We start from the raw sequence: 25,410 nt of genomic DNA on the forward strand, positions 1-25,410 counted from the left end.
CTCGAATCGTATAAAGAAGTATCTTGTCACCGTTGTCGTTACCAATGCGTGTAAACTTAAGGTCCGTCGGCGTTTTTATTATCTTTAATGTGGGTCTTTCGGTAAAACTATGTCCAAGTAGTACGTTACAATTTATTAATTTATCGTCTACTATGTAAACCTCAACACCAGTCTCAAGAATACCCTGTACTCCTATATTTACGTAAGTACGGCCTAAGGGCAAATATGGTACGTTGCCTAATCCCCTCAGATGAGGGCCATCAACGCTGTCCCACTCTAGTCCTATAGTCATGGCGTCCTTTCTACGGATGAGTGTAGCCTCGCTGCCTAAGTCTAATTGGGCTTTAACGTCTGTTCCGTTAATATTTATTAATATTTTGTATTTCTCGCTGCTACGCTCAGTCAATAATACCTCGAGGACGACTTTATCTTTTGAAGGGTTCTTGGTTCCCTTAACGCAGTTTGATGCATCGTGACCGATAAAATTACAGGTGGTGCATTTTACTATCGGCTTAGGGCACTTAAAACTGGGGTGGCCAACACCACGGCAATTAAAGCATGTAATATCGGATTGAACATTATTATTTTTTGATGAATTATTGTTGTCCCGGTTCCTTGTGGAATTGTTAACAGAAAAAGTGTTAGGGCGTTTGTCTCTATTAAAATCCTTGTGGAAATCTGCTGTATTTTTGTGGTGGAATTTAATTGTCTTAAAGAATTCAAGAACATCTTCCGGTTTATCAAACTTTGCGGCTTGAGCACCAACCCGAACTCCCTTATCATCAATCCCATATAGAATACAATCCACTGCCTGCCTTCCGAATATCTTACATCTATTTAATAAGTTTATTTTAGCAAAATAATAAAGTTCAAAGGACTCGCCAGGACGAACCCGCCTATTAAGCATATCTGTTAATAGTTCAGCATAGTTTTCGGTTGCTGGAAAAGATTCTCGCAACATTGCTTTCCATTCTACCCAGGTATGCTTAATGGAGGGTAGACCCTGGTACCAGGTCTTTGCTAATCCTGTAAGCTTAGGCAGGGCATAGTGAATCGTTCGCTTTTCACTCCAACTATAAATTTCGGAGCATTCGTCAACCTTGTCTAACCAAATATTAACCGTCTGTTCTTTTGACAGTGGGTCAAATTCAGGAATGACGTTGTTTACAGACGCAAACGATTCACGATCCCCCGTGTTTAATTTAATAATATTTAAGAACTCTTCAAATAAGTTTGCAGCCATAGCTTTACGTTTTTTACTATCACTACGGTCATTATCATTATCACTATGAGCAGTCCGTTTCGCCGGCGTCAACGAAGAACGACCACGACCAGTGCGCTCGTCTATAATGCAAGAATTACTTGGACCCGGCGGCGTTCTAGGCGTTTCTACCTGCCTAACCCGTGGATCGTTACGGTCGCCTCTACTTACTTTTTCGCGCTCCCTTCTTACCTCCCTTTCCAAGTCTCTCAGCCTTTGTCTCTCGTGAGATAGTCTCCGCTCTCGCTCGCGAAGGGTGGGAACACTGCTCATACGAGTACCTTTACTCATACTGCGATGACGGCTGCCACTCCGAGACCTCCGTGTTCGTGGGCGGTGATCATTTCGATGGCTACGATGGCTTCGGGACACTTCACTTCCCCGGCCACGTCCGTCTGAACGATGCGAGCTACTTCGCCTGTTTATCGCTGGTTCACGCTCACTCATGTTTCTGAAACTTACAACAATGTGTTTTTACATGTACTAGCGAGTGACTAGGCTAACTACTAAGTTACCCCTTGTATTATAGAAATATGCGGGTAAATCAATCCAATCAGCACAAAAACAAAAGTCCATTTGAATTTTACTACTGATGAACTAACTTTTTCATGTAAAGTAAATAATTAATTAAAATGTTTATTTTTTTTCTTATCAGCACGTAGGTATATTAAAGTAAAACGAAATAACCAAAACGCATACTATCTTATTGAAAATCCAGCAAATTGTACGAATGATAACAATAAATAAATTAAGAAATCCGTTAGCATCTTACATATCGTGCGATATTTAAAGCGTGCATGGGATTAACCGATAATAATATTACATGTATTTTCGGTATTACTGCTTATTTTCATTGCACGTATGAATTTCTAAAATAACTAAAAAAAAAAATACACTATGTTCGAAGGTAAACATGTGCGGTTGGGCGTTGGTAAAAACAATTTTAAACTGTTAGGGAATCCCACTTATGAGGTGTAATAGCATCTCAAAAGGGTTAGCCAAAATAAAAGGCATGAGGTTTTAATGAGAAAAATAGTCATTTACTCGAACATAGTGATGGTTCTCATAAATTATTCACGAGATTCAATATTTATGTATTTACAGTTGCGTATCACTTCATTAATAATCTCACATTTTTACATCAATAATATCTAGTTCATAATTATAAGAATCACAGTTTTAAATTAAGATTCACAATTTACGCACCTTACTTCGGAGAGTCTCGTTCGTCAACTTCCCAACATGGCGGCCCCGACTCACATTAAAAACCACAGACTAACCAACATGGCTAGTACCCGACACAGAATTATAGTGTATGGTGGACTATACCAAATTATGTTGTGTTACAGGTGGAACTATTCCCGTTTAGAAGTCCTAAAAAAGCCTGTTTTTTTTCGTTGGGATAGCCACCACAGTACACCGAAAAGGCGCGGTGGCTACGTTGGACTGATGTGTTTCGACCAGTCACCTGGTGATTGGGCCACGGGAACGCTTTCGCATATCCCAGACCCAGAGGGCGCGGCGGTGCGCTCCGTGGCAGACCGTCCTCTGAGGCATACTAAAATGGCCCTACAAATCTCAGAAGGCTTACCGGGAGGACTGGGTGTGCCTTCCAACCCGAGGAATACAATCAGAACAAACCAACCGCTCAATACATATGCGTACTACATTTAAGTCATAGCTCTTGTACAAATACAATACAAGTTATTGGAGTCGTCTCTCGGATTATTTTATTCCTGTCTTAGACATTAAAGGGTTCCAGTGTTGACATGTTCGCAAATAAAACCTTATTTATCCTATTTTCACGTGTTTCAGGACGTTAGATGTTTTCTAATAAAGCAGCTCGTTACTCTGCAAAGGGGTTTGTGGTTTGGATTGAATTCGTAACAGAAAATATTGTAGAAACGTTATACATGTACCTTGATATCGACTTAATTAATATGTTACTTCGCTTTATCCGGCACTCCTACAACGTCAGCCTGTTATCATTCCTCTACTGGGCAAGTTGCACACTACTGGGAATTATGAAAATTAAGCTCAATTTGCTATACTCCGCGAATAGCAGGAGAATATACAATGAATCATTGTAAAGGCAACATCTCCTGAGGATGCTCCGTTTTCGGAGCGAAACGTGCGTAGAGGGTACATTGCCGAAGATCTGTTTGGTGTGGCGTATAAGGATTGAAGACATTATAAATTACACCGTACAGATTCTCCTGCTTTTCGCGGAGTATAAGCAAATTAAGCTTAATTTTCATAACATATCATGGATTTTCGCAAAGTAACGCCTGTTTCTTTCCGGCCGATTGGCGCAGTTTGCACTGACCCTGCTTTCTGAGTTCAAGGCCGTGGGTTCGATTCCCGCAACTGGAAAATGTTTGTGTGATGAGCATGAATGTTTTTCAGTGTCTGGATGTTTATATGTATATTCTTAGTATTTATGTATATTATTCATTAAAATATTCATCAGTCATCAGTCATCTTAGTACCCATAACACAAGCTATGTTTACTTTGGGGCTAGGTGGCGATGTATGTATTGTCGTTGTATATTTATTTATTTATTTATTATTATTTCCAATACACTACTGGGAAATAAAAAAAGCTATCATCATCATCATATCAACCCATTACCAGCCCACTACAAGGCACGGGTCTCCCCCCACAATGAGAAGGGTTTAGGCCATAGTCCAACGCTGGCCCAGTGCGGATTGGTGGACACCACACGCCTTTGAGAAAGTTATGGAGAGTTCTCAGGCATCTAGGTTTCCTCACGATGTTTTCCTTCAGTCTTGAAACAAGTGATATTTTATTAAAACGCACATAACTTAGAAAAGTTAGTGGTAAGGTAGAGCTGGAATTCGAAAGTGTTAACTGAAGTCCAGACCACTAGGCTTTCACCGCTAGTAGATATTAATTAACCAATAAAATCAAAAGTGACATAAATATTTATATTCTACCATACCGTCGGTTTTCGTGGGAAATTGATATCGCGATGGCTATGACAGACTTTTCCGACTAAAAGCCAACGTGACTTTTTCGCACACGTCCGCGAATTTTGTACCCTAACCTAACCTAGCACTGCAGTTTCAAACTTCAGAAAACAATGCGAAGTTTCTGTAAATATCTACTTTATGCAATGGACGAGTGCAAAGTCTTTTTTTCTTATTCCCCTACAAGTGAGCCCTTGACTGCAATCTCACCTGGTGAGTGATGTTGCAGTTTAAGATGGTAGCGGGCTAACCTGTTACGGAGTATGGTAGTCATACCCCTAATCGGTTTCATCGCGTCATAACACCGGAACGGTAAATCACTTAGCGGCACGTCTTTGTCGGAGACCATGAAAGATTTTGAAATTATAAATGCCCAAATTATCCCTGCCAGGAATCGAACCCGAAACCTCCCACTTAAATTCACAGCGCTTACCGTTGCGCCAGGGAGGTTTAAGCAAAGAATCGACACATCAAATTATGTTTCAACATATAGGTTGCTTTTAAGTTAGTAAAGAAGACTGTCGGTTTAGAATGTGGGTCTAGAATTTCCTGTTTCGTAATCAGTAAACACTAAGCAGGTATGTGCGTCTATTTACACTTGTATATTAAATAACATAATACAGCGGTTCGTGCGGTGCTTATTTGCATTACAACGATAATCACGGCAGAAGGTCTACTTCGGCCGGCATATATGTATATTGTATATTAAAATTATAAACGACATATAAAATAGCTGCTGCCCTCAACATAGGCCTCGTTTTTTAAGATATACATTTAACTCTTTATCCCGAGATAAAAAAACAAAATTTAAAATTCATTTATTTCATGTAGGCCTAATATAAGCACTTTTGCAACGTCAAGTATGTCTGTTTTTAATGACTCTACCACCGGTTCAGAAGGCAGATTCTACCGAGAAGAAGCCGGCAAGAAACTCAGCAGTTGCTCTTTTCCAAATCACACCTCTTTTACAATTTAACAACCATTGTTCTATCATTTACAGTAAAAGCAAGTGATATTTAATTCCTTAAAACGCACATAACTCAAAAAAGTGTTCCTGATAGTGTGGATATAGATGCTTTGAATCGTCATTTCAGTAATGTGACAACTAGTATTAGTCGCAAAACTGAAACTCTGGCTTCGATAAGCTCGCGTTCAAAGCCTCATTTTCCATTGTTCCAATTTAGCGTGGTCAGTCCTGGCGAAATAATAAAGCACATAAATGCAGTTAAATCAGATGCTTTGGGAAATGACGGTATCAGCCGTAAGATGATATTGTTAAGTTTAGATTACATCTTACACGTTCTGTGCTACTTATTTAATCTATCTCTCTCATCTAGTTCCTTTCCTAGTGCCTGGCGTATAGCTGAGGTCATACCTATTCCTAAAAATTTTAACCCGTCTTTGTTTTCTCATTTCCGACCTATTTCTATTCTTCCGTTCTTATCTAAAGTCCTGGAACGTATTGTTAATTCTCAATTATCTTTATTTCTTCCTAAAAATAATATCCTTAGCACTTTTCAATCTGGCTTTCGTCGTGGGCACAGCACTGTCACGGCTTTAACCAATGTCTGTGACGATATTCGTTTAGGTATTGATAATAAGCAGGTGACCATTTTGGCTTTGCTTGATTTCTCCAATGCATTCAACACTGTGGATTTTGAGATTCTCTTGGCCATACTAGATTCCATTAATATTTCTTCACCTGTAGTTAGATGGTTCCATTCTTATTTACATGATCGTACGCAATGTATCAGAGTCAAAGATAAATTCTCTTCTTACTGCCGCCTCCTTGCTGGTGTTCCACAGGGTGGTGTACTATCTCCTCTTCTATTCTCCATTTTCATTAATACCATGACTGATCTCCTTTCTTTACCTTATCATCTTTATGCGGATGATTTTCAAATATATGTGTCTGCTCTGGTTTCTGATATTCCTGAGGCTGTAAATAGACTCAACGCTGACCTTAGTGCTATCTGTGACTGGAGCAGATCTCATGGGTTATTGGTTAATGCCAGCAAGTCTCAGTCAATTATTTTGGGTAATTCTAGGCAAATTGCGAAAGTGAATTTTTCTGGTATTCCGCAAGTCACTTTTGATGGGTCTCTGCTGCCTTATAGCAAAACTGTGAAAAACCTAGGCATTCTCATGGACAGCAGTTTATCTTGGAGGCCGCAAGTAGCCCATGTAAGCCAGAAAGTTTTTAGTGCCTTTGGGTCCTTAAAAAGATGGAAAAATCTCTTGCCTATCAAGACTAAGATTTTATTAGCCAATACCCTTCTTCTTCCTATTTTAGATTATGCCGATGCCTGTTATTTAGACTTGACTGAGGACCTTCTGGATAAGCTGGAGCGACTACAAAACTTATGCATAAGATTCATATTTGGTCTTAGGAAATATGATCACATCTCTGAGTATCGCAAAAAATTGAAGTGGCTTCCTATTAGGCATCGGCGTAATCTGCATGTCCTTTCAATCCTGTATTCTACTCTTTTTCATCCTTGGACACCACCCTACCTTAAACAACGCTTTCATTTCCTTTGCCCGTGTCCGTCTCAAGGATCTCAGCGTTCTGCTAGGGAGAATATTCTCCGAATGATGAAATGTAAGTCGCAAAGTTACTCGGAATCGGCACTCCCTGACGATATTCGTCGCTCTAAATCCCTAGCTATTTTCAAAAGCCGTGTTAGACATCACTATTTGTCATTATAATTTTGTTGTTCGTATATGTGTACTTATGTATCTATAGTAAATGTAAATATTTGTTAATATATATATATATATATATATATATATATATATATATATATATATATATATATATATATATATATATATATATATATATTATTTATATCTTATTTTATTTATCTCTTTTAATTATTTATTATATTAGTTATTAGTAGTATGTACTTAAGTGTGTAAATTTATGTATTGTTTATTTTAATTGCGATTTCCCGTCTCTCATGTTTTGTTGTGTACTATCGGTAAGGTTACCTGGCAGAGATCACTTTTAGTGATAAGGTCGCCTTTTGCTTTTAATTTTTTGTTTAACTATATTTGTAATTTCTCCTTTATTACGCAATAAAGATGTTTAAATAAATAAATAATAACTCCGAAAAGTAAATGGTGCTGGGGATCAAGCTTGGTCCCCCCCGAAAGGGAAGCTACAAACGCTATGAGTAGGACTTCAAAACATCGGCAAATATCATACTATTAACGTGTTATATACACATTTTTCTTATTCGTTTGGCACTTATACATGAGGCAAAGCAATAATGATATCCATTGTCTTTATCTTATACCTAGTGATATAAAAAGCTGAAGAGTTTGTTTGTTTTTTACTTGATCTCAGGAACTACTGGTCCGATTTGAAAAATTTTCAGTGTTGGAAAGCTCATTTATCGAAGAAGGCTATATATATTATCACGCTAAGACCACAAGCTCCAATGAAGAATGTTTCAAAATCGGGGTATTTTATTTCCTTTTGAGAACTTCCGCTGCGTGCGCTGCTTGAACGGTTAAAATTTCGTTAAAATATAAAAGCTATTTATATTTTTTTTATTTATAGTTATTTAATTATTTTTATAGCCTCGGGGAGATAATGACTTCAGGGGGTTTGTTTTTGCTAAATAAGTAAATAAATAAAATAAATAAAAATCATATACGAGTATGACAACGTTGTTCCTCTTTTATGTCTATCTTTTAGGGTTGAGTTATCCGCGGATGAAGTCGCAAGGGCCCGCTAGTATTTAATGAAGCAATTTATAGCCATTTTCTAACGAAACGAAAATGTTTCATCGCCACAAACAACGTCATAATTATAAATGCCATTATTAAACTATTACTTAATATGCTTGTCGAACGATCTGTTTAATAAACTACTGTAAAGTAGGTAACGCTTTACCCAAGATCACCGTAAATACAATAAAGCCGTAAGTAGTAAGTATAGGTCGACATTAGATGGCATTCATCCGGTTGCTAACATATATTTTGCGTACACTGCGCGGTTTGTAATGAGGATATTTTTGAGAATGGCACAACTTCTGCGATGCATACATAATACTCAGTTAGTTTAGAGATAAGTTCGTAATACGTAATAAGACCTTATGGACGATTTTCACAAACAACCTTCTAAAAAGGTTGAAGATTTTGTATTATCGATAAATATTTGCCAATGATATTATTTTCGCTTTGTTGATTTTCTGATTGCATCACTTTTCGGTGCTCACCATTGTGACACGTTCGCGTCAGATCTAAACCTATGAACTCTTGGATAAACTGAGATTTTTATAGATCTATATACTCTGATTTTGATGAATGCTTGAGCAGTTGTCTGTCTTCTTTTTCTTCTACTTCTTTTAAGTCACTTATAGTAAGTGTAGAATCTCTTCCTGGAATTGCGCTTTCAGACATCTAAGCTCGTTCTAGAATCCGACCAGGCCGTTTACGCAGCAAATAAAATCAGTAGCGAGTGACAGAGTGAGAAGACAACGCATGTATCGCCCTACAGTACGTGCGTTGTCGTATCGGTCTGAATTAATTACGCTGAGTATTTAAGTCTGAATCTAAGCAGAGTTTCTTAATAGTTGGTTTGAAGAATGGCCTTTCAGTAAACTGATATGAGTTCCATTGTACACGCTCCTGTCATAAAATCGTCAAGAAATTTCACCTGGGATACACGGTCAACACAAAGTCGAATGGGCCGCTTTCGGAAAGCCTTTTGACATTGTTACGTCCAAAATCCATCACGGCCTGAAAACGAAAAAAAAACCATCAAACACACACATTTAGTTGCCATGTTGATGTTTGGGGCTCTTAAACAGAGTAAATAAACAATATGGCTCTGATTTAAGATAGCTGTCCATCATCAGCACTTCAACCGATTGAAGTCAACTGCTGGACATAGGTCTTTTGTTCCATCAGACAGAGAAAACAGCAAGGCTTGTTTACTTTGCGTACTTTCATAGTGGGATGTCTTACGGGATCTTATTATGGGGAAAGCTGCTGATATTTAAACTATAATCATATTGCAGAAAAGAGCTGTACGGTCAATATATAAACTTAAATCACGTGAATCCCTCCGTGAAAAATTTAAAGAAATAGGTATACTTACGGTAGCCTCACAATATATTAATAACAATATAGTATTTGTAAGACAACATACTAGTTTATATAAACAAAATTGGATATAAACAGTCGACTTACAAGAAATGGTCATAAATTAGTGACATCTGCATATCGTCTGCGAAAGGTACAGAAGTCATTTGTGGGATTGAGTATACGCTTTTATAATATGATTCCCAAGGTAATTTTTGAACTACCAATGCATATAAGTTTAAAGAATATGTTAAAACACATTTATTACAGAGAGGTTTCTATACAATTCATGAATTTCTTAATGATAAGGTTGCTTGGAAGCATCCTGCTCATCTTTCATCTCTCACAAGATAGAAAAATGAATGTTAAAATGTAAATTGTTGTTATTGGAAAAGAGCAACTGCTGAGTTTCTTTCCGGCTTCTTCTCGGTAGAAACTGCTTCCCGAACCGGTGGTAGAGTCACTACACACAAACAGAGTTGACGTTTCAAAAGTGCTTATATTAGGCCTACTTAAAATAAATGAGTTTTGAATTTTTGAATTTTGAATCATCCACGCTCCTGAGCCACTTGTTTCGAGCGGCTCCCAGCGATTCATTTGATGTCGTCTGTCGACCTCGTTGGGGGCCGATGAACGCTGCAGAGAGCTGATAGAAGAGAACTAAATTTACCGATGGAGCTCAAAGAGTTGCGATGGTAAAATTTTAGTTTTTTTTTTATTAACGATAGGCCAGCGCTTGACCACGATCATGTTGGTTAGAAAGCAATGAGGAGGTCTAGGTTGGAGCACGCCTATTCACTCTTGCCTTGAGGGACTCAAGTTATACTTGGCAGGAAACATATTCGCCGGGAGGGCGTTCCACATACTAGCGGTACGTATCGTAATCGTGGATTAAAAACGTTTCGTATATAATAATTGGCGGAGTACAAAGCTTGGAGTATCGACAGAGCTTGGTGTTTCCCATTGTTCCCAGTGTTTTTCAGTGTCTGGGTGTTTGTTTGTATATTCTAAGTATTTATGTATATTATTCATATAAATATTCATCAGTCATCCTAGTACCCATAACACAAGCTACGCTTACTTTGGGCCTAGATGGCGATGTGTGTATTGTCGTAGTATATTTATATTTACATTTATATTTATATTAATATTTATATTTATATTTATATTTATATTTATATTTATATTTATATTTATATTTATATTTATATTTATATTTATATTTATATTTATATTTATATTTATATTTATATTTATATTTATATTTATATTTATATTTATATTTATATTTATATTTATATTTATATTTATATTTATATTTATATTTATATTTATATTTATATATATATTTAAGGCGTTCCGATCTCGCTGCATAAAACTGTTACAAGGAAGCAGCACTAACCGTGAAATATAAGAATTCCTTCAAAAAACGAAAGAATAATTATAGGCACATGTGGCTTAAGATATACGGTTCAGGTTGATTGTTAACGGCTGCAATTTATAGGTCGTATTCCTTTCATGACCTGCTAAGAATAGCTCTGTTGATGTTTGTCCATATTTTCATTTGAAACTGCATAGCATTGGTCTCATTCTGCCAGTGGGTCTTGCGTGATACGCACTAACAAATAAACCCACAAACTATCATAATTTTATAATAGTAGGGAAGATAAAAGATACCAATAAAAGGGGACACCCACATTTTTTCTTTTGTGGGACACACCCAATGCGTGCTAACAGGATATTAGGAGTATTATACGCCACTGTATTATAAGCTACGCTGATAATCGTAAAACTTTTACTTACCTACCTATCCGATAAGGAATCGTAAACCTTTTTTTACGGGACCTAATATTTTAGGTATGTGAAGTAATGCTTTACTGATATATTTTATTCTTACCTTCCTAAAAATTCCTACGGAAACTATGAAAATCAAGCTTATTTTGCTATACTCCGCGAAAATATATCTATTATTTTAATAACGTATGTATTTCAATGAATTACGAATATTATGTCTCGTTGAGAAATGTATTAGGTACGCTATTTAAGCCTATACCAGATTTAATAATTACAATATTATAAATATTTTATATGAACCTAGACTTATAGTTTTAAACTTGTTAAGAAATTACCCGATAATGCTTAAAGTTAATTTTTCGCCTTTTTTTCCCAATGTTCACCGAAATTCAATTTCTTAATAATGTTACCACACACCTATAACTAACAATACTTTCTGCTAGACAAGCAACTTCGAAAACAAGATAATCCAAGAAATAAAACAATAAACGTCAATCCTAACGCAGATTAATTCCATTACCATTCGCACTTTTGTTTCCGAGTTACATTGTCACCCTACTATAGGGTTGCCAACTAACTCGCATGTTATTGGATTAAAATCATCCACTAAAGCTAACGTGAGCTAGATTTACTCCAAGTTACCTTGGGATGGTTATGACAAATCTGTATCGGAATACCTACGGATGCAATAACTCAATCGATTTCAAGCTACATGGGTTTGTTCTTAAAACAGTTTAAATCAGTTAATATCCTGGATTGAGCAAGTAACATATTTTTTTTTAAATTAGAACTCACAGTTCGGAATATATCGGCAATCTTGTGGTGCTAGCGAAAGTAAGAATAGAGCTCTCTTAAAGATTTGAAATTAAATTTGAAATAGGATGGAATAATTAATTTTAAGCTTTTTTTTTGACGCTTTTATTATAACTTTTATACCAATGATAGAAAAACACAGATTTTTTATAAAACTAGATTAAATTATATTTATCTCAAAAGCATAACTTCGGAATAGCTATTCAGTATTCTGTCACGCTCTGACATTTGAAATGTGTTCTCAGTTGAAGTGTGTGTACAAAATACGCCCCAAAGACTATAGATATTACTAATGGTTTTTTTTTTATTTTTTTATAAGTACTACAACTTTGACTATATCACAAGGACAAAAAAAAACTATGTTGAAAACCCTGCTAGCAGTTGGGTCGACATGCCCTCGGTAATGGTCGAAGGGGGGCCATAATTCACTATTTCCTACGGCCGTTCCGCTTAATATCGGCAATATCGCAACTTTTTCGCGGGGCCTCGTAATTTCCCAGGTCCTGAATTATTATAACGCAATGAATCATGGTCACACCGTATCGTTATTCAGCGCGAATATGCGAAATGTGAATGCGTTATTTATGGAGGACGGAATCGCGAGCGCGAAATTCCCTACGAGCTCTCAGAGGCTTTGTATAAATATGGTATCACATTGTTCGAGCAAATCGATGGTTCAGGCGAGGATTTTTGGATCGATGTACGGGATAAATCTTCGAATAGCATATCGTGTATTTGTATATATTTTTTTTGATTCCACTACATGTAAGCTTAAAATTTAATCACACCTTGTGGTAACGTTTCCTTCCTTTCCTTCCTTTTGGCCTTCCTTTAGGGGACAAAGTTCGATTTAAGGCACGCACTTGTAGCTTCTAGGCCAAACATTATTAATGCATTCATTTGTTATTGGGAGTTCAAAGTATTTTAAATATGGCAAAGCGGGAGTAGGAACACGGGACGGTTATTTGCGATTGACAATCTTTACGTGATAAAAGGTTTCAATAGCGAATTAAGCTCCATATGTGCTCTTACTGAGCACATATATTTTTCGCAGCATTATTAAATATGTTGAAATAGTATCTGTACTTAATATCAATGGTTTGTGCATTAGTACCCTTCCGGTACGATTTAAATAAATACGTTTGGTCAGATACCAAACGTAATTTATTTACTGAGGTAGCTGTAGACTGTGTAGAAGTACGCTGCGTCCCGTAATTTACGGGCAAGGCCGCGGGACACATCTAGTAAATAATAAAAATGTTGCTCATAAAATTAAATTCTGGTTAGAGACACTTAGCGGTATGAAATATTTATTTATTTAAACAACTTTTTTGCTTAATAAAGGAAACACACACAGGAACACTTACATTAACATAAATTATATGCAAAAGGCGGCCTTATCACTAAAAGCGATCTCTTCCTGGCTACCTTAACTAATGGAATAAGGCAATGAGAGACGGAATCGCAATTCTATATAAAAAAAAATATATACATAAATAATTAAATGAATTAATAAATGTATAAATAAAAAATAATATATATAATATATAAAAATAATATAATATATATTAATATATATATGCATAAATACACATACATATAATATTAACATGTTTATAGTGCATAGACAAATTGTGCCCTCTTACACGACTTTTAAAAATCGCAAGGGATTTAGAGCGTCGAATGTCATCAGGGAGTGCGTTCCACAGCGTTGCCGCTTTTACTGTAAAGGACTCCGAATAACTGCGAGAGTTACGCTTTACCATTCTTAGCACATTTTCTCTGGTGGATGGCTGAGAGCCTAGTGATGTGCACGGGCCAAAAAATTTGAATCGTTCTTTAAGGTAGGGTGGTGTCCAAGGTAGAAAAAGAGTAGAGTACAGGATAGATATAGATAATACATGCAGATTACGCCGATGCCTTATAGAAAGCCATTTCAGTTTGTTCCGATACTCTGAGATATGATCAAATTTCCGGTGGCCAAATATACATCTAATGTATAAATTTTGCAGTCGCTCCCGTTTATCAAGAAGGTCCTCGGTCAAGTCTAGATAACAGGCATCGGCATAATCTAAGATAGGAAGAAGAAGGGTATTACAAATATTACACTTTACAACCTATTCTTATACCTACTAAATATACTCGTACAAATCGGTCGAGTGCGAATACAAACACAGTTTAACAAAACAGGAATTATTTTTTTAAAAAAAGCAGTCTAAATTCATGTCAAACGAATTCATCACCCCAGCCTTGATACATTCAGTTGCGATATATAGCACGTGTAAACACACACACCTCTCGCGCCACGGCAGCCGAGATACATCACATCTGTCACCAGATCAGATTACCAGCTTCATATAAACACCTTATATAATCCGTATTCTGAACGCAATAAGGATAAAAATCTCCATATGTATTATTTTACCGTTTTATTATATTTATTTTTTTAGTCTCTTATGCTTCTGCGTCCAGTTTCTTAACCATTAGTTAATGCGTTAGTTCTTAAGTCAAAACAGTGGGGTGAATATATTCTTTGTGTGTAAACTTTGTAGTTCATCTAAATTAATTTTGCCTTATCTATTTATTTATCACATCCTACTTTAAATTAAAAAGAAATTGGTATATTGAAATTAAAAAAGGAATTACAAGGTCTCCGACTACCATGTCGGAGGTGTCCTGCTATTCTTTCCCAAAGGAAGAATAATTAAAAAAAAAAAAAAAAACTTTGTAGTTCAAATTCAAAATCAATAATCTCTAAGTTACATATCAGCATCATCATCAACAGCCTAACAGTCCACTGGTGGACCAAAGGCCTCTTCCAAGGAAAGGGTTTGGTCCCCTTCGGTCCTCGTGCGACACCCGCGGGAAGAAACTGTAGTCTGGTCAGCCGACATCACATGGCATATCAGCATCACCTCACTCACAATAATGGGAAGAGTTAGTGTTACTTATATTGTGTTAACTTAAAACTAAAACTAGTGGGGTTCTAAGGCCTGGTCTCCGAAGGAGCCCACAAACGTAGGCGATTTTTTTGCTGTATCTTGCACACAATTAATACTTTTAGCCCTGAGTTAAAGAGCAATTTATAAAAAGGTCTCTGTTATCGTTTTCTTGGTTTTTTTGATTTTGCTTACGTTCTCTAGGTACTAATACCATAAATTTAAAAAGTTCCTTTGCACGAAAGTTTAAAACCGTTAGTCTCAGACTCTACCGGCCCGATTTAAAAATCATGTTTATTTCAACCAAGAACGTCACCCAATCTGGCAAGTAATAAATTTTATCTAATAATTCGGTATCGAAATGTTCTAATTATGAATTTGACAGTAATATCGAAATGCGAGTCTTCATAAACTTAGGTAAAAAAAAAACGAGTGGCAAAGGACAATACCTATACAACCATTGATCTAATATGTTACTATCGTAACAGCCACCTATATACGAGTACACCATATCTAAACATCTTCGTTTAAAACTTGACTGCTGGTCGTTCAAACTATTGTAAATGTTAATTATTACGGTATACCTGACTGTATGGACTGTGTGTCTTTTTTTTTTTTTTTTTAATTATTACATATATTATTTGCATGGCAAATTGAGGTTTTGTGTTGATTGATTTAGTGTAAGTGCCTACGGCGATATCGTCAACAGACAGCAAATTCGATAATACACCAACTGACTTCAGTTACGTTTCATGCAAATATTCATACTCACCAAAACTCATACACGTATTTGAATTTTTTTTCCCTATTACGTTGATTTTCACCTTTCTATAGTCGGAAAAACGTAATAGGCCCGTTTTGACATTTGTGCAAGACCATAGAATGTAACTTGGAACGAAACTGAAAGAAACAGAAAAATAAAAATCAATTACATACAGTGTTTTAAAAAATACGTAAATTTTTTTGGGACGTTAAATAATATGAAAGAATATATCGCGAGTATTCTTTTTGCGCTTACTTCATAGTAGCATGCAATTTATAATTGTTGCGAAACGTTCCGAAAACAGTTACGTTCTCAGTCTTTTTTTTTTTTATACTAGAGCTGTAACCATTTTTTTACTGAATATCGAAATTAAATATTGTGTAGTTATCTTTACTGCAAAGAATAAGCTTGGTTCTCAAAATGGGTTCTAAATAATGAGTCTGAGATGATGTATCTGACCAAGCGGCACATGACTGAAGCGTCCCCGCGCGCACTGCTCAGTTTTTCGTTCCTCATCTTGTAAAGTTGACTGTGCGCTCGTTTAAGTTTGATATATATTGTTTACTATTACGTTAACTATAGCTCTTCTATTTTGGACATTAATTTAAACATAGTGATTTGACTCGATTTTTGTGTTTGTTGTTATATAGTACTAACTCTGTTTCAACATGTTGAAAAGTGGACGTATAATCAACAGCCAGTCACGCGTATTGGTTGTGAAGTTAAAGGAATACTTTGAACGAACGAACACTTTACAATACATAATAATATCAATCAAGTACTGATACAAACTTGAATTGATTTATCGTGAGTATCGACAGAGTCTTATGGTTCCATAACTAGTTACGTCGCGATGACAAATGTCAAAACGGGCCTATTACATTTTTACGACTATAGTAATTTATTTTCTCATTTCTTTTCTCAGATAGCCATTTTCGTTCTCGTGCTGTTCCATTTTGATATTAAAAATTTTAATTTAAAAAAATAGCCCTGATTACGTAATAGTTGCATAATTAACTAATAAAAGGTTGAGTTTGAAAACACTAATCTCATATATTTACTTAAAGATAACCTCTATAAGGAATCGCGCCGGTATAAAAAAATAATCTTATGGATTTCGACCACTGTCTTCAAATTAGCGTGCTCTCCAAGGTACGGTTGTGGATCGCCACCAATATCCAAGCTTGCACTAATGATTTCTTGATAGAAAAACCTAATACTCTTTATTGGCCCGTCCCGGGATCCTCGTGTTCTGCTTACCTGCCTACCTGGTAAATACCTGGTAAAGCCTTGTTTCAAACACAGCTCAGCTATATTTGCTGTTGTTCGATCTAAATATTATAGGTGAACTTATAAGTGATGCCGCGTCAGACACCAATTAGCGATGAAATCTTTATCGTTTAGGTATGTAATTTTTTTTTTTGATGTATTAGGATAATTCTTTAAGCTTACGTTTATCGATTCAAAACTACCCTCATTCGATCGCAATTACCGTTGGCAGTGTTCGTGTAGTAATGTGTGTTGCGTGTGCCTCGTGTACGGCCACCCCGCAGCCCCGCGCACGATCGCACGCCATTTTATTTGCTGCCGTCAATTATCCTGCAAACAACAGACTACTGACTAGTTAGCTCCTGACTATTTATTTATTTACTAGCCCCGCTATTCCACTCGCGTAAATTATGACTCGTAACGTTTTAAGCATGCCGTGCTTTACTTATAGACGGAAACTCCCTTCTCTTACGTATTTTAATTTAATTCATTCATCATTATCTCCTAAACTTTACTTACGAAATAAAATGATTTATAGGACAGAGTTATTCTGCACTCTATTTTGTATTCGTCATATAAACCCATTACCGGCTTACAACAGAGCACGGGTCCCACAATGCGAAGTAGTTAAGTCCACCACGCTGGCCCATTGCGGATTGGTGGACTTTTTCTTATCTGTATTATAATATAAACAGTCTTTTAGTTACTTTTTAGTGTGAAATTAAGTTGAAAAATAATAAAATACACTAAAATTAACAAAATCTCTTCTTCTTTCGTTTGTTTTGTATTAATATTATCTCTTTTATTTATTATACTTTTAAAATGTACATTACACTTGAAATTCATGAAAAGATTGTTTACATTATAAGACAAGTTAAAATAAATTATTATAAGCAAGTTACTCTTATTTTTAAATTCGTTTTTTGGTAACGATTAGTATTTTATGCGCAATAATGAAGAACTTTTTTATTTTAATTTGAAGTCACTATTAAACATAAAACAGTCAAAAGGTTATTCCAGATCTTAGTGGTATCTTGGAAGAGTGATTCTTACGGTATGAACCACATAATGGTGCAGATCCTTAAAATGCCTCTTCATTTGATAGCAAAAAGGATTTCATCTCACACAAGATAGCACGATGATTGTTAAATTGTAAAATGTTGTTGGAAAAGAGCAACTGCTGAGATTCTTGCCGGTTTATTCTATTTATCGAATTTTGAATTTTGATTACGATTGGATCGCGCATTTCGTGGCCCCGCTTAGGAAGGCAGTAATCCATTACATGGGTGACGTCACCCGCTAATAGAGACATCCCGCCGACCAGTTAGCGCCGTAACTGTTGTGCGATCGTACCGCCGACTGGGTACAGATAGATCTGGCTATTGCGTCATAATAATATGCAGTTTCTTCTGTCCCTATATTATACGAGACGAGGCAATAATAGTAGGCAAACCGTCGCAGAGTTGCCTGTCTTTCGGTATTTACAAAAATACATTATGGAGAGTGTTTTTTTTTATTTACAACTAGAAGCCATTGACCGCGATCTCACCTGGTGTTAACTGATGATGCAGTCGTAGGTGGTAGCGGGCTAACTTGCTAAGGAGTAAGGCAGTCATATTTAATCATACACCGGTTTCTACGCGACATTACATAGGAACCCTAAAAAGCTTAGCGGCACGTCTTTGTCTGTAGTAGGTTAACCAGCCACGGCCGTAGCCTCCCGAAGAAAATTCGGAAATAAAAAATTCCGAAATCTACTTTTCCAGGAATTGGATCCGGGACCTCCATCTTAAAAAGAGTACGTCAAAAATGCTCAGGAACTACTCGATTTGATTTCGCTACTATGAAGATCATCTTACATTAGGTGTGATTGCACCCATGCGCTACTCGATACATTAAAAAACCATGGATATTATTCAAAGTTTAGATCATGTATAGTGTTATTGGATAGAAGCTGGCGTTTGCGGAATTATGAAAATTAAGCTAAATTTGCTATACACCGCAAAAACAGGAGAATCTGCATGGTGTAATTATAAATATAATTAATAATTACTTCAATCTTTGTACTCCACACCTAACAGATCCAAACCGAAGCATCCTCAGGAGATGTTGACTAATTGTTAAGAACAAGTTCGTAACAATTATTAAGAGCGAAAAGTGCATACAGGGTACATTGCCGAAGGTCTGGTGTGGAGTATGAAGACTGAAGAAATTAATAATAATAATAATAAAAATCCTTTGTTGCCATACACTATTGTTAATACAAGATTAATAACTAAAAGAATCATCAATTAATATTAACAATATGGCAAATGGCCGCAAACTCAGCCTTATGCTGTGCATTAGCAACAATGCTCAGCGCCGATTTTCAGTCTGCACCAGTATCAGACTGAGCAAACAACCGCGACGCCCGAGTAAATTTAAGAAAGAAATTTAAATAAAAAAAAAATCCAAATAAACTGTAAAAGAGAGCCAATAAAACTAAAACTAACACAAACTTAAATTAAACAAGTAGGTAAATAAAAGTAATTAAAGAAAATAAAATGAAATGGTAGAAAAAACAAAAAATAAATACATAATTATGCCAAACAGTACTCATTTTGCATAGACAAATCTCGCTGCTTCAATTTGTAAGCTAAGGTATAAATTTTTTAGCTTGTGTTTAAATACTATTTCGCCAAGAATATTATCACATGTACGGAACGGAGGAGGAAGATCATTCCAGATCTTGGCCGCAGCGAATCGAAAGCAGCCCCTGAACCCTGCCTTTTTGTGTTTAGGGGTGGCTAGTTTCCATTTATTAATAACCCGCCTTGTATCATTATCTCTTTGCCAGTGCAGTTTCTCGTACAGGTACGGTGGACACTTACCATGCAGTATTCTGTATATCATTATTGAAATTATAAATTACACACCATGCAGATTCTCCTGCTTTTCGCGGAGTACAGCAAATTAAGCTTAATTTCCCTAATAAATAATTAAACTTTAAATAACACCTATAAATTCATCATCATCATAAACATCATGTCAACCAATCAACGTCCACCGCTGGACATAGGTCTTTTGTAGGGAGTTCCACAATGCACGGTCCTGGGCCGCTTGCCTCCAGCGGCTCCCAGCGACTCGCCTGATATCATCTGTCCACCTCGTTGGGGGCCGACCTACGCTGCGTTTACCGGAGCGGGGTCGCCATTCCAGCACCTTAAGACCCCAACGTCCATCGGTTCTCCGAGCTATGTGCCCTGCCCATTGCCACTTCAGCGTCGCGACTCGCTGAGCTATGTCGGTAACTCTAGTTCTTCTACGGATCTCCTCATTTTATTTTATCACGTAGAGATACTCCTAGCATAGCTCTCTCCATCGCCCGCTGAGTGATTCTGAGCCTTCTTATGAGGCCCATAGTTAGCGACCATGTCTCAGTCTCATAAATCCATATTTACCAGATATTATTTACTACACTCCCAGGGGTAGCCTTCAAAAAATCGCATTAGTAATACGTAACAGGCACGTCAGGAATCTGTCACGGTGCGTCGCGTCTTTATTGGCACCTTGGCACGGTGGCACCCCCGCGCAATGCCAACCATCCCAGTTTGGTAAACATTTGCAATTAATGTTATTTATATTTCGCACGCAACATCCATCACTTTCAATAGTTTGCATTGCTGCGGTGTTTTTATTGAGATTTATGGTTAAACAAACGGTTTTTTTTTTAATGTTTAAACTAGTTCAAAGTCTGGAGTGGTTTGGCCCCTTTTTTTGCTTTGGCCGTGGTTTGTTAGTATTATAAAGTGTTAGTAGTTAGTATTATATATTGATAAAGTGTATAACCAAGCGTTCCGGTACGATGTCTCTTAGAAACCAATAATGTGAAGTTTGTACCCTATCCCTATATTGTGCGAGACGAGGCAATTGTATTTGGAAAACTGTCGCAAAGTTGCCTGTCTTTCGGTATTTTACACGATGCATTATGGTGAGTATTCTTTTTTTTTATTATTACACAAAAAGTTAACCCTTGCCTGCAATTCCCAATTGGATGTACGTGATGATGCAGTCTAAGATGGTAGCGGCATAACCTGTTAAGGAGTATGACAGAAAGTTATATTTAATCTATAGGTATTTAATAATCGGTTTCTACGCGTCTTCGTAAACGGAACGCTAACTCGCTTAGCGGCACATCTTTGTCGGTAGGGCGGTAAGCCACGGCAAAGCCCCCCACCAGACCAGACGAGAGAAAATTTTGAAATTATAAATTCCTAAAATGCCCCCGCCTGGAATCGAACTCAGAACCTCCAGCTTAAAACCACAGCGCTCACCGCTGCGCCAGAGAGGTCGTCAAGTCTTGGGCAACAACCAGATAAAACACTTATCCATGCTTAAAGAATTTTCTACTAAGTCAATATCTCCTCAATTTTTTTGAAACTAACCCTTGTTCTCATTGTTCGCGTAGCACAATAATAAACGCGAAAGTTTTGTCCCGCCTTTGCGGCCGTCATAGGTGACGATTGACGCGCCACCGTTCCAAATCGGTTATGCATCGGTATTCGGGAACCGAATGCCCGGCCGTTAAGTGACAACACTATAAATAAACGCAACCACTTAATGATGAACCCCGTCGGTACTACCAAAGTACAATACTTTTAAGGTGGCCGCAAACGTATAGGCCATGGGACTCACTAACGCCGCTTAAAGCAGTAAGAATTTTTGAAGTGAAACTTCTATGGCGACTTCCAACAAGATTGCGTTAAAACTAACTAAACGCTAACATAAATGGGTATTTATATTACAGATTGTCATATTCTGACTGAATTCAATATCACTATCGCCAACGTCCATATCATGTTGAATACACCGGTTCTCGTCCGATCACCGATGTTAAGCAACATCGGGCGCGGTCAGTACTTGGATGGGTGACCGCCTGGGAACACCGCGTGATGTTGGCTTTTTGCTTTGTTTTGAATAGAATCTAAAATAAATAAGGAAGTCAATTTTTACCTTGATTTTAATAAAATTAAAATACAAAAAAAGAAAAAGTTTTTATGTAAAATCGTAATTAATATTTACGCTCCAACTAACCAACCAATATTTTTTTAGTATAGAGGGAACATAGGCTACTTTTTCCTAAGAAAAACGGTTTTCATGTGATTTCGAAAAAACGTGGACGAAAAACGCGAGTAATAGACTTTTTTAATTAGCAAGTCTTGAAATATGATATTAGTTAACACTTTTAACTTATAGACTCATTAGTTGAATCTTCTTTTAAATAATAGACCATTATTTTTTATAATAGTAATAATTGAACCATATACCGTTATAAATACTAAATTGACGTCACTTTTAAATTGAGAAGCTAATGAAAAATTAGCAATATTAATTAATTGAAATTAGCAAGTGTTTGGAATCCAGGTAGAATTATGCAAACCAAGCATCGTACAGCTTCTCAATTTAAATGTGACGTTTTCAGTGTAGTTTTTTTTAACAGTTCGTGAAATACCATCAAAAAGCACACGAAAGCGGGTAGTCAGATTCTGCCCGTGACATCCTACTTGACATCTCGTACCTCTTAGCCCCAAAGTAATCGTAGCTTGGTGCTATGGGTACTAAGATGACTGATGAATATTTTTATGAATAATATAAATAAATATACCAAGCCACTGAAAAAAAAAACATGTTCATCACACACACACATTACACATTCTATTGTTTTTTTTTATTTTCCTAAACCCATAGTGGTGTAAAAATAAAGAATTAAATAATAATAATAATAAACATTTTCCAGTTGTGGGAATCGAAAACCGAAATTTGACTCAGAAAGCAGAGTCGCTTGCACACTGCGCCAATCGGCCGTCAAATTTAAACATTATTATGCTATTTTATTATTTTTTATTTAACTAGTTACATTATTTTTCTCAGCTTGAATCCTTGTCAAACCACCTGAGCGTTAGTGGCCGCTCTTAGACCAACGTCTCCCATCTAAAAAGGTCCCGATCGGCCGGTCATGTTTTATTTCGAGTACGCTAATGACCGATGCGTCACATCAGCTTTTTGAAGACAATGGAAAACAATAAACATTTGTTTAACTAATGGGCGAGAACGGTAACGCGATTTGTTTCGTAGCTCTCTACTTAATGAGAAATTAAAATTTGATCTACACGCAACGTAGTAGCACCGTACATGCTTTAGAATTATAAGGAGGTTTTTCGAATACCAGGTACGTGACAGGTCAAAGAGATGAAGCTATTCAATTTATTTTAAATTCAAATTCAAATACATTTATTGCAAGAAAGTGGTACCTTAATTTAAAGATATAATAATTTAATTGAAGCCAAACACATTCCGCCTTATAGGCGTGCAAAAATAAATCCACGTTAATTTTAATCCATTTTCTATGGATTAAAAATCAAAAAAATGTTCATCGTGGGTCAGAATTGATCATCATCATCATACCCACCTGGTACCGGCTCACTAAAGGGCACGGGTCTCCCTCCACAAGGAGAACGGGTTAGGCCATATTGTGCTTGATGTTTTCCTTCACCGTTGTAGCAAAGATATTTTAATTGCTAAAAACGCACAAAACTTAGAGGGAGAGGCGAGAAGTCGTGAAAAAATATGTAATCCGCACATTTTGTGGCCGCGGCCATTTTGAACCGATTTTCATCAACACTCACGACAAATCGGCACACCCGTTCGGGAAACACGATGCCACAGATAGACACACACACACTCAAACACACACACACACACTCAAACACACACAGACACGCTAAACTTATACCACCCCGTCGTTTTTGTGACGGGTGTTTTTAAAATAGATCACCAAAGGTTTTGATCACTGTCCTGGAGTGATGTTTCAGTGAGGTGGTCAAAACCCTTTGATAATACAAATGGCAGTGTAATTTTGACTCGAGTCACTCACATAGCCCGGCCAGAAACGCGATCTTAATATCGAGAGCGTGGCTCTCCCATCAATCACCGTTGCAACCCCGCCCACCTTGGCAATAATATTCATTGAGTGCCATACACCATACGGCTGACCAGAAAGTTACTACCATCACTTAAAGCAGTATTATTTTAAAAAGGTTTTTCATACGATTTCATAAAATGACTTCGAACCATCCGCAATCGCGAGGAGTTCTAACGATTGTCTCCAAAACTCTACATTAAATCTATGTGAACTTTTTTCGGACTATTTCGGATACCGCTATCGAACAAAAAAAAATTTGCTAATCCGACTATAAGATTATAGACTATGACTTGAACATACATAAAAAAAACAAATATCGGAATTGATAATTTCCTTTTATTTTTTGAAGGAAATTTCGAATAAACATTAACATCAATTAATTAACATTCCTGGCGCAGTGGTATAGTTGTGTATAAGTAACCCTGGTTCGATCCCTGACAGAGTTAATTTGGGAATTTTTAATTCAATTTTTTCTGATCTTATCTGGTGGGAGGTTTTACTGCTGTCAATATGAACACAATATGAAACACACACACACACTGCTATCAAGATGTATAAAATATAATCTACAAAAACTTCACAAATTATTAAGATGTATAATGTTTATAGGTTATAGTTATTAGGTAATTAGAGATATGGGTTTATTATAACTGCCATACCCATTCCTGGTTATCCGGCTACCATCTTAGACTGCATCGTCGTTAAAACAAAATGAGATTGCAGTCAAAATGTAAATTGTAGTAAAATTGAAAAAAAAACATAATTATTTTGCATCATTTATAAACGTCGTGCAAAGTAGTTTCTAGTGGTTCAAAATAAAGTAACAAGAAATATACATCGAAGCAAGTAAACATTTTGAAAGTAAACGACGGAGATCTTTTTTGGTCGACACTAGCCACTTCTCTACTAAAAAGCTTAAAAGCGTAGCTGTTTACAAGGAGTTTTTTTTTTTTTGTACTTGTTTTCACCGACAATAACTGCGCTTCTTGCTCGAGGCATTATAAAGCTGTTAAATTGCGAACGCCTTCGGATGTTTGTGCTAAGATACTAAATAGCGTTCATTGCGATTTACTTTATTGTCTATTGTTATTTTGTACGTAAATCCTCAACAGACGCGCAAAAGAATTGCAATGCGAATAGAGGCGGTAAAAGATGTTTTGTAGCATCGCCTCTCAATTTGCAGTACCTACGTTGTTTTTTTTACATGCAACGCGACGGAAACGGACTATGCGTTCGGAGCTATGTTTTTTTTTTGTAATGGACGAACCAAGCTGAGAATGATATTAGAGAACTCATATTTAAGTATTTATGGTAAGTTAAAATATACAGTATTAGTATATTTCTTTTTTATATTTATCAATAGTATGGTTGTATTTGTGTAGTCTGGTTTATCTATTAGTATGCAGGTTTTCGTATGTTTGTTCTAAATAGTGTACCCCACCTATTCGTTATTTTTTTTTTCGTAATCCTAAGGTTGCCTGGCAGAGATCGCTACTTAGCGATAAGGCCGCCTTTTGTATCC

At 36.5% G+C, this 25,410-nt stretch overlaps 1 protein-coding gene and 1 non-coding gene across 7 annotated transcripts in view; both read left to right on the forward strand.

Annotated features, from left to right (window-relative positions):
* The window catches only part of LOC120627240 (CUGBP Elav-like family member 1), a 207,408-nt gene that overhangs the window by 124,378 nt on the left and 57,620 nt on the right, over positions 1-25,410 (forward strand). The gene's annotated exons all lie outside the window — the stretch shown is intronic.
* LOC120627774 lies at positions 21,749-21,867 on the forward strand. Its single transcript, XR_005658940.1, has one exon. It is a non-coding gene; the product is annotated as a 5S ribosomal RNA (ribosomal RNA).

The sequence above is a fragment of the Pararge aegeria genome, chromosome 11, assembly GCF_905163445.1.
Source record: "Pararge aegeria chromosome 11, ilParAegt1.1, whole genome shotgun sequence".
Taxonomy (NCBI): Eukaryota; Metazoa; Arthropoda; class Insecta; order Lepidoptera; family Nymphalidae; genus Pararge; species Pararge aegeria.